Source organism: Puma concolor, chromosome B2, assembly GCF_028749965.1.
Source record: "Puma concolor isolate L17-30 chromosome B2, mPumCon1.1.hap2, whole genome shotgun sequence".
Lineage (NCBI taxonomy): Eukaryota > Metazoa > Chordata > Mammalia > Carnivora > Felidae > Puma > Puma concolor.
The window spans coordinates 1,674,332-1,683,737 of NC_141671.1; the positions used below are offsets into that span (position 1 = coordinate 1,674,332).

Genomic DNA, 9,406 nt, shown 5'->3' on the forward strand with positions numbered 1-9,406 from the left:
AGAAGTTTGCGAACAGACTAAGTTGAAAAGTGATCATCTGGTTCGCAGACATGTGTTTACACTCTCTACCAAAACACTGTGAGTGGAATAGAAAATGGCAAGGCCAGCACATTTGATTCAAGAAAGGAATTTAAAACGACTTTGCGATTCGAGGGCCTCCTCATGCAGAATTCCTTCTAGCCTTGCTTGGATGGATACAGAATTCAGGAGTCCTCGGTCTTGCATTTTAACCGGGCAGCGGGAGCTGGGCGGACGTGCAGCGTCGCCTTCTAAACCGGCGACTTCATCCCCTCCCTGGTAGCACTTTCTTCTCATTAAAGGCAGAAAACCTGGGTGCAGTCCTTGACGGTTTAAGGACGAATGCTTGGTTGTGTGATGTTTATTTACACAGTCAGCTGATGCTTGTTTAGCCGCCACAAGCTGAGAGTCCACGAGGAAAGTACAGAAGTGCAGCCTCTGGAAACACCAAAGCGAAGAGGAATTTCCTCCGCCGCCGCCGCAAACTTCGCTTCCCCCTGTGCACCTGCCGCGGCCGGCGGGGCGCTGGTGGGCTCGAGCCCGCGAGGGCGGGGCTGCGGGGCTGCGGCACCGGGCGGCGCGGGACGGGGCGGCGACCCCGGAGCAGCCGCCTTGCTCCCTCTGCTACTTGCTCGGGCAGAGCCGCCCGGAACCTTTAGGCGCCCGGCTGGTTTCGGTTCGGCTCGGTTGTCCGAGCGCAGCGCGCGGTCCTCTGCGCGCCGGGATGGAAGCCGCACCCACCTGCTTCGAGGGAGGAGCCGGCCCCTCACCCGGCCTCTCACCGGAAGGTTCCCGAAGACCGCGATCGGTGTGACGTCACGCGGACGAGCCCCTTCCCGCGCACAACACTCAGCTCGGCTCCCGCCTTTCCCGCCGCGAGGCTGGTCCAGGCTTTTTCCCCGGCACGGGGAGGGTGCGCGCATGCGTGCTGTCGTGCCGGTTCCAGTCCGAGCTCCCGGGTGTCCCCCGCGAGCCCCCGCCCATGCGAGCGCGACCTCCTCCGCTAGGGCGAGCGCGGGAACCTGGCGGAAGTGGCTTTCTCCCTAATGCACCGCGATTTGATCACCAAAGTCCCTCCGCCCGCCGCGCAGCTGGCTCTGTGGCTTAGTTGGCTAAAGCGCCTGTCTCGTAAACAGGAGATCCTGGGTTCGACTCCCAGCGGGGCCTGCAAAGCTTTTTTGTCTTGGCCATTCACTCCAATTTTTTAGTCTGAAATCATCTCTAATCTCAATCTCAAATCTACTGTTTGGAGCTCTAATCTGGTTTACAGTCCTGCGTGCGGGAGCCTTTCCAATAGTTCCTGATTTCTCAGGAAGGGATTAATGACTTGTTGCTGAATAGTGCGCTTGTTGGGGGAAGGAGGGTCCAACTCTGACATGTTGCGGATGTCAGTCCTCCTCCCCCCATGATGCCCTTTTTAGCAAAAATCTTTGATTATGTACTGAACTCGTTTGTCGTTCTCTTTCATCTTTAACCTGTGGGCTTTCTTTTTCTGACATGGCCATTTTCGAAGAGTACAGAGCAATTATGTTGTAACATACTGCATAATTTGGGTTAGTCTGCGGCCTCTTCACAATTAATTTAGGCTCTGTATTTTGGGCAGGAATACAACTGATGTATCTTTTTCAGTGCATCACATCAATGGACATAGAATGTCAACTGTCCCATATTGTCCCGTTCTTGCTGATGTTAATGTTGGTCACTTGCTTATGATGATGTCTTCCAGATTTCTCCGTAACTACCTTTTTTTTTTTTTTTGCAATTAATAAGTATCTTTTGAGGACATGCTTTGAGACTATGTAAAGGTACTGTTCTCATTCAACTTTTACCTATTTAATTTATCACTCGATGATTCTTGCCTAAATCAATTATTAATGTAATGATTTCCAAATGGTGATTTTCTAAACCCGTCATTCTTTCTATATTTATAATTTGACTTCTTAGTATAAGAAGAAGACGATTTCTTTCTTCTTCATTGACTTATTTATTTGTACGGATTCACAGGTTGTTATTGTATCCAATAGGTTATAGCCCATTACTATCAGTATTTATTTTGATATTTCTTAACCTGAAGCACAATTCAGAGTTGAGTGTAGTAAACAGGAAGCACTCTAAATGTCTTATGCAGGAAGGATTTAAAAACAGGAAACTGGATTAGTATAAAGTCAGCAGAAGTGATTGAGAGACAGACTTCAGACTGGACCTTCAAGTAAGAGTCCAAGAAATATCCACAAGACTGTGTTTGTGCTTTCCCCTGATTACAAGGATACACATATCTATAGAACTGCTTTACAAGGGAAGCTAGTGATAACATTGCTGAGCTCGTGGACATGCCACCATGTCTGCGAACCATGGGGTTAAGCTTAGGAGACCGCCTTGTCTAGAACCCTTCCCAAACTCAGGAGCTGTGACTGCACCTTGGAACGTGGACGATGGCATTGGCTCTGTCACCGCTCTCTCTCCTGTTCTACAGAGGCTGGGCTTGTAACATTGCTACAGAGAAAACATGTGTCCACAGTCTGGCTTGCCAGCAGAAAATGGCCAAAATGAGCAGGATAATATCCTGTTTTGTAAACCTCAGAGAAGTGTGCCTAATAGTTGTTTTAATATCATTTGTATCAAGATCCCTAGGTGCAAGGGGGTATGGGACATATCCTTTGTAGCTTTCCAAGCCCTCCAGTAAAGACTGTCAACCAGAAGAAAGTAGGAATGCATGCTGAATGCCAATACGTATCCAACAAATGTACACTCTCCTTTTATCCCTGGGGTGTGAAGACAGTAACAATAGCACTGCCTCCTGGGCGCATTTAGAATCGTGTCAGCTTTCTAGGGCTGCCATCACAAAGCCCCACAGACACGATGGCTTAAATAACGGGAATTTTTTTTCTCACAGTTCTTGAGGAAAGTAGTCTGCAATCGGGTGTTTGTTGGGTCGTTCTCCAAAGCCTTTCCCCTTGGCTTGTGGATGGCAACCACAAGTGTCTTTATATTAAATATGACCAGGCAAGTGAATCAATATTTTTATTTATGTAGGGTTTTTTTTTTGGTGTCTTAAATAGGCTTTCCCTATAGAAAGTTCAAGAACATTAATTTTTACTTTATTTATTTATTTATTTTTTTTAAAAAAAAATTTTTTTTTTTTCAACGTTTATTTATTTTTGCGACAGAGAGAGACAGAGCATGAACAGGGGAGGGGCAGAGAGAGAGAGGGAGACACAGAATCGGAAACAGGCTCCAGGCTCTGAGCCATCAGCCCAGAGCCTGACGCGGGGCTCGAACTCACGGACCGCGAGATCGTGACCTGGCTGAAGTCGGACGCTTAACCGACTGCGCCACCCAGGCGCCCCAAATTTTTACTTTATTTAAAGACCAGTCTCTGTTTCTTAGCCTCGCCATATCAATTTTTTCGCTTCTGTATTAGAAAATGTTAAATAAATTACAATTGCTGAATCTTCACACGTAAAAGATGAACTTAATCCTTGCTCAGGCAATGGGGGAAATGTAAACAGAAGTACAGACTTTGGCCAGATGAAGCAAGAGGCATCGTCATTGTAGGATTTGGGGGGGGGGGCGAGTTTAAGTTTTAAATATAATAATATAATATAGTATAATATAATCGAAACAGTGTTTTGTAGAATCAAAGCAAAGCAGGACTGTCTATAAAGGGGCAGCATCAGGCAGGCCTGGGAATAGGACTCACATCCTGTTTCCTTAAAACTGCAGAGCTAGACGGGCATCTGGGTGGCTCAGTCTGCCGAGCGACCGCCTCTTGAGTTCAGCTCAGGCCACGATCCCAGGGTTGCGGGATGAGGCCCCATGCTGAGTGCGGAGCCTGCTTAGGACTCTCTCTCTCCTTCTGCTTCTCTGCCCCCACTGGCATGTGCTTGCTTTCTCTCTAAAAAAGTAATAAAGAGAACTATACAGTTATCATAAATTTTAGAAGATGTTCCTGAAAATGCTTACTGAAACTCTGGAAAGCGGTTGGAAATAGAGTCTAAGTTTCTATGTCAAAGTCATAGCAAAATTTTTGTCAAAGCCAAAGTCATTTAAGCCACATCAGTTAGATAATAAGGATACTCTATTGTTACTAACATGATTTCCAAGAACAAATTTTCTTAGCCTATGTTTTTAGAGGACACTGTTGGCCTATGTCCCTGATGATAATTGGTAATAGCAGTTTTTTTTTTTCTGGTTTACAAAAAGAACCAAGGAGAAGCTAATAAAACCCTTTGCTCTCTGCATGGATTTCTAACCAAGTCTCTCTTTCCTCTTGTACCTGAAGACTGTTCTTGGCCTACAATTTCTCCTTGTTACATTCTCAGCTTCCAGCAACCAACTCATTAGAAATTAGTCATGTGTTTACCCCATTTATACCAGTGGTGGACTTCCTAGTCAGTGGCTGGCTTTAGATGTGATCTCCTCTAAAACAGAAAGAATGAGACGTAAAGGATTTCTTTGGTTATGAACGGTAGAGGCACTTATGACAAAGTTCAAAAAGTTGCTGACAAAGCAAAGTTGCAGAAGTGGAAATAACCAGTCCATCATCTTAGCTTAATCTCTCCTTACCCTCGCCTCTGCTCCTTGTTCAAGGGGAACAGAACATCAGTCTGTGCCCTTGGCAGAGCAAGTCGAGTATTTTCTTCAGCGGCATATTTGGCTTTCCAGCCAGAGTGAAACCTGACTTAGTTGCCTCCAGTTTAAATTGCTCAAAAGTGTCAAAAGGGCTAAAAGCCACAGACGTCTGGTTCAAGATGTAGCATTTTAAAAAGGCGTGCCACAAGCGGCAAGAGACTGGAGATGCTGGGGATCGAACCCAGGACCTCATACATGCAAAGCATGCGCTCTACCGCTGAGCTACATCCCCAGAACTGTGGAGTTTATGGGGCACAAAAATACCTTTCTTTATGAATATACATCAAGTTTTCTGTAAAATGTATTTCGCTATACTTTGTTGTGCAAGAATTATATGAATTTTACAGGTCTTGAATGTCAGAAAGAAAATGTTTGTAAGTCAATATCACTAAAGGCTTTAGATTCACCGTAATCTGCCCAGGCCCAGCTCAAAACAAGCACGTGGAAATTCGGGTTTTATCCTAACAATGACCAAGAATATGTCATTCAGATCATGAGGCTTTTGGAAAGGCTGGCATGAGAAAAACTAGACCCACAGACGGCTACAGCAACCCCCTGGGGAATGTCGTGATGGACGGACAAAGTCCTAGGTACAGGACGGAGACAGAGTCATCTTGCAGGGTCCACTCAGTCTCAGGTTCTAGGCTTGGAATTGTCCACAGTGTGTGTAAATCTCGGCCCAAGAAGGAAGAGCCCACTCCGTAGACCGGGTGAGTAAACCTGTATCCTGTGGAATAAAAAGTGTAAGAGGGGCGCCTGGGTGGCGCAGTCGGTTGAGCGTCCGACTTCAGCCAGGTCACGATCTCGCGGTCCGTCAGTTCGAGCCCCGCGTCGGGCTCTGGGCTGATGGCTCAGAGCCTGGAGCCTGTTTCCGATTCTGTGTCTCCCTCTCTCTCTGCCCCTCCCCCGTTCATGCTCTGTCTCTCTCTGTCCCAAAAATAAATAAACGTTGAAAATAAAATTTAAAAAAAAAATAAAAAGTATAAGAAAGACGCTGAAGATTCAAACATAAATCCAGGTTTTCATACTGTAGAAAGGGGTTTAGGGTGAGGCAACGGCTCTCAAAGCATGGTCTTTGTATCCGCAGCATCATCATCACCTGAGATCTTGCTAAAAGTGCAAATTCTCAGGCCCCATCTCGGTGAGTCCAGAACTTGAGGCATGGGGGCCCAGCAACCCTTGTCCTGACAAGACCCGGAGGTGACGCTGATACACGCAAAAACTCAGGAACAGAGTTTTTGAACAGTCTGCTGTGCAGAATGCTACCTCACTACATCATTTTCCAACAACACTGCAGGACTAAGGTGCGTCCAACATTTACAGATTAAACAATTTAACATAAGGCCTGAGTTTTTATAAATATTTGTGTGAAAGGGAAATCTAAGTTTTGAATTTATGTTTTTAATACACTGTGAAAACAGTGTGAATATTTACAAATGTTAATTTTTAAAGCTTAATGAATTGTGCACTGACGTACAAACCATATCAGACCTTTCTCTCGATGTTGGAAAGCCCTTGAGCATCAGATCATCTGTCCACTGGCCATTCGAAAAGAGGAAGATAAAGACGAGCGAAGGCAGATTAAGAACGGCAAAAGGCCGAAAGAAAGCGCGTCTACAGGTGTAGAGGTCCCGTGCGTGGACAGACCAGGGATGAACCGAGGACCTCAAGCCTGCATCGAACGTCACGTGGGAGGGAGCGAGGGCAGGAGGGCAGACCGCCCTGTCCAGGACTGGACTCAAGCATCGAATCGCGGTGCCGACCGGCACCCAGGGCAGTTATGACCAAAATGATAAAAACTCCTGTTCCGGGGCAACAGTTGCACCCCATGATCCCACCACGGACGGGATTCAGGGGCGTAGAGGTTAGCACCTCCCCCGCCGGTCAGCGCAGTCCGCGGGCTGAGCCTCCAAAACCCCCGAGGCCGAATCGCTAAGAATCTGGCCACGTTGACCGTCCGGGGACCACGCAGGAGTCGTGGCACACGAGTCTCGTTCCCTCCTCACTAGACCGGCCGCCGGCCCCCTCGCTACGGCCCCTGGCCCTGCCCCAGGCTGGGGGAGAGGGGCCCGCGGCTCCGCCCGCCACCTGCGCACCTGCGCCCGGCCGCTCGCGCGCGCCGCCCTCCTGTACCCGGCAGCAGGTGTCTCAGGCTCCTTCTCCCGCACCGAACCTTCATTCTGGCTAAAATCCCACCGGCGCAAACCTGCAAATGAGTCAGGGGGCGGGGCGGGGCGGGGGCTTTCCCGGGGTCCCGGAGGAGGGGGCTGGTGGTGGTGGTGTGCACGGAGTGTGCATGGGGTGGTGGTGTGCACGAGGTGGTGGTGTGCACGGGGTGGTGGTGTGCACGCGACGGTGGTAGTGTGCACAGGGTGGTGGTGTGCACGGAGTGTGCATGGGGTGGTGGTGTGCACGCGACGGTGGTAGTGTGCACGAGGTAGTGATGTGCACGGGGTGGTGGTGTGCACGGGGTGGTGGTGTGCACGGGGTGGTGGTGTGAACGGGGTGGTGGTGTGCACGGAGTGGTGGTGTGCACGGGGTGGTGGTGTGCACGGGGTGGTGGTGTGAACGCCGTGGTGGTGTGCATGGGGTGGTGGTGTGCACGCGACGGTGGTGTGCACGCGACGGTGGTGTGCACGGAGTGTGCATGGGGTGGTGGTGTCCACGCGACGGTGGTGTGCACGCGACGGTGGTGCTGTGCACAGGTTGGTCTGCACAGGAACCACTCCCCCGGCGGGGTCTGCAGGTGGGTGGCGGGCAGGTGAGGTCCGGGACCAAGAGAAGCTTGGGGACAACTGGGGGCTGGCGCGAACTGCAGTCGGCAGAGCGAAGGGACACCACGCTCCCGCAGGGAGGTCGGGTTCTTTGCGCACGTCGGTCGGGAAGTGGTTGGCACGGCTCTCCTGGAGGCTTGCGGTGAGACGTGGAGGCTCGCCGAGGGCCTCGCGTCCTGCGGGGGTAGAACCGTTGGCTTCATTGCTTGTTTTTAGACACTTCTGTTTATGTTTGTGTCTCCCTTCCCGGTTCCAATTTACCTTTCCTTCTCTGGCTGTACGTCCACTGTCCTTCCCTCCCCAACTCGGCCGTGCCCGGGTGCGTTTTCGGGACGCGCAGGGCACCATCGCCGCTGTGGGCATTTTCTGGGAGAGTTCCAGGGCTTCGGGGTCACCGGGAGCAGCCGGACTGGTCACAGAGCCCGGCTCGCTCCAAACACCGAGGAGCCGCCCGCCCGCGGCAGTAAAGCCGGTAAAGGCCAAGGAATCTGCCAGAAGGAAAGGCCTGAGGGAAGACGAGGAAGTGTGAGGCAGACCGGGGCACGGGCTGAAAATGTGACCTGGCTACGAACGCTGGGAGCGACCCCGGGGAGTCCCCGCCGAGCCCCGCGTAAGGCAGAGGCCGGGTGGTGGGCCGCGCGGCGTGAACCTGAAGGCCGAAATCGCAGCCCTGGGAGCGGGCGGCAAGGGCCGTGCTGCGCTGGCTGACGAGCAGGACGCATGCAGGTGTCTGGGCGGGGAACCCCCCGGGGGTCGGCCCCCGTGAGCCCAGAGCACCCCCACCCAGCGGCCGCCCGGGTCTCATTTCTCCCGCGCATCTTTGCAGAGGATGCGCTAGGTGAAACCCACGAGTGCGTTTCAGAGCCGCACCTGCCCAGACCCTGGGCGGACCGCTGCGGGGGCTCACCTGGGGCGTCCACGCGCCACCTGCGCGCAGAACTTCGGCCGAAATCGAGAAGCGTCGCCGCCCACCGCTGCGAGCGCAAACGGGCCTTTGTTCAGGGGTCCGGTGTCTCCTCAAGAGTGCGCGGTACGCTTGCCCGTCCGGTGTGGGCCGGAGCGCCCGCCCCGCTGCCCTGAACGAGATACAATCCGCCTCTCACCCGCGCACTTCACCGCACGGTTCTCTGCGCTGCGACACGAACCCTGGACAGAGGTCACCTCTCCGGCATCCCTCGCCACCCTTTACTGAGGGGCTGCTGCGTGCCAGGCTCGGTGCCGTCGGCTGGAGGTAGGGTGATGGGGAAGGACACTCAGGGCTCTGCCCTTCTGACATCACCCTAGGGGGAAGCAGGCAAACGTAACCAAATAACACAGATCTGCAAATATAAAACGCGCATTAAAGGGGAGCGCCGGGCACTCTGATGTGTTAGGTAATAAGCGCTTGTTAGATCCACCTGATGGCGTTTCTGTGAATGAGGGAGGACCTGGGTCAGCAACTAAGGAGAAGGGAGCGGTTCTCGTGGTGGGGATGTAGCTCAGTGGTAGAGCGCATGCTTTGCATGTATGAGGCCCCGGGTTCGATCCCCGGCATCTCCACTTTATAGACGCTCCAATTCGCTTCTTATTTAGCCCTTGGCAGGCCCCTCTTCAAATACTGAAGTGACTGAGAGAAAGGAGTTTTCTTCCATCCGGAATTCTTACTGGACTAAGAATTAAATTGGCTTGACACAGGTTACCAGGGTGAAAAGAGGCTTAATAGTGAGACTGAGAAGCACTTAGACAGAGAGAAGATGAATTCGTGAGGAAATGACAGGACGGAGCAAACAGACGTTTTGGGGACTTTGATTAGTAAGGGATTTTAAGCGGAATTGGGGCTGAGGTAGATTTACTGAAAAAGTAACGAGCTTATACAGCTGTCTCAATTTTACAACCCGCGTCTCTGGTGATAAGGATGTCTTTTACTTTAGTACAGGAAACTCCCTTTCGTATGGAAAGTTTATTTCCTGCTTCCAGGGCACAGAGGAGGGTGTGATGTCCTT

General features: G+C 51.4%; 3 non-coding genes across 3 annotated transcripts; 2 read left to right on the forward strand and 1 right to left on the reverse strand.

The window, feature by feature from the left end:
- Positions 1–1,111: 1,111 nt before the first annotated feature.
- TRNAT-CGU (transfer RNA threonine (anticodon CGU)) lies at positions 1,112–1,185 on the forward strand. Its single transcript has one exon. It is a non-coding gene; the product is annotated as a tRNA-Thr (tRNA).
- Positions 1,186–4,810: 3,625 nt separating this feature from the next.
- Positions 4,811–4,882, reverse strand: TRNAA-UGC (transfer RNA alanine (anticodon UGC)). Its single transcript has one exon. It is a non-coding gene; the product is annotated as a tRNA-Ala (tRNA).
- Positions 4,883–8,891: 4,009 nt separating this feature from the next.
- Positions 8,892–8,963, forward strand: TRNAA-UGC (transfer RNA alanine (anticodon UGC)). Its single transcript has one exon. It is a non-coding gene; the product is annotated as a tRNA-Ala (tRNA).
- Positions 8,964–9,406: the final 443 nt, after the last annotated feature.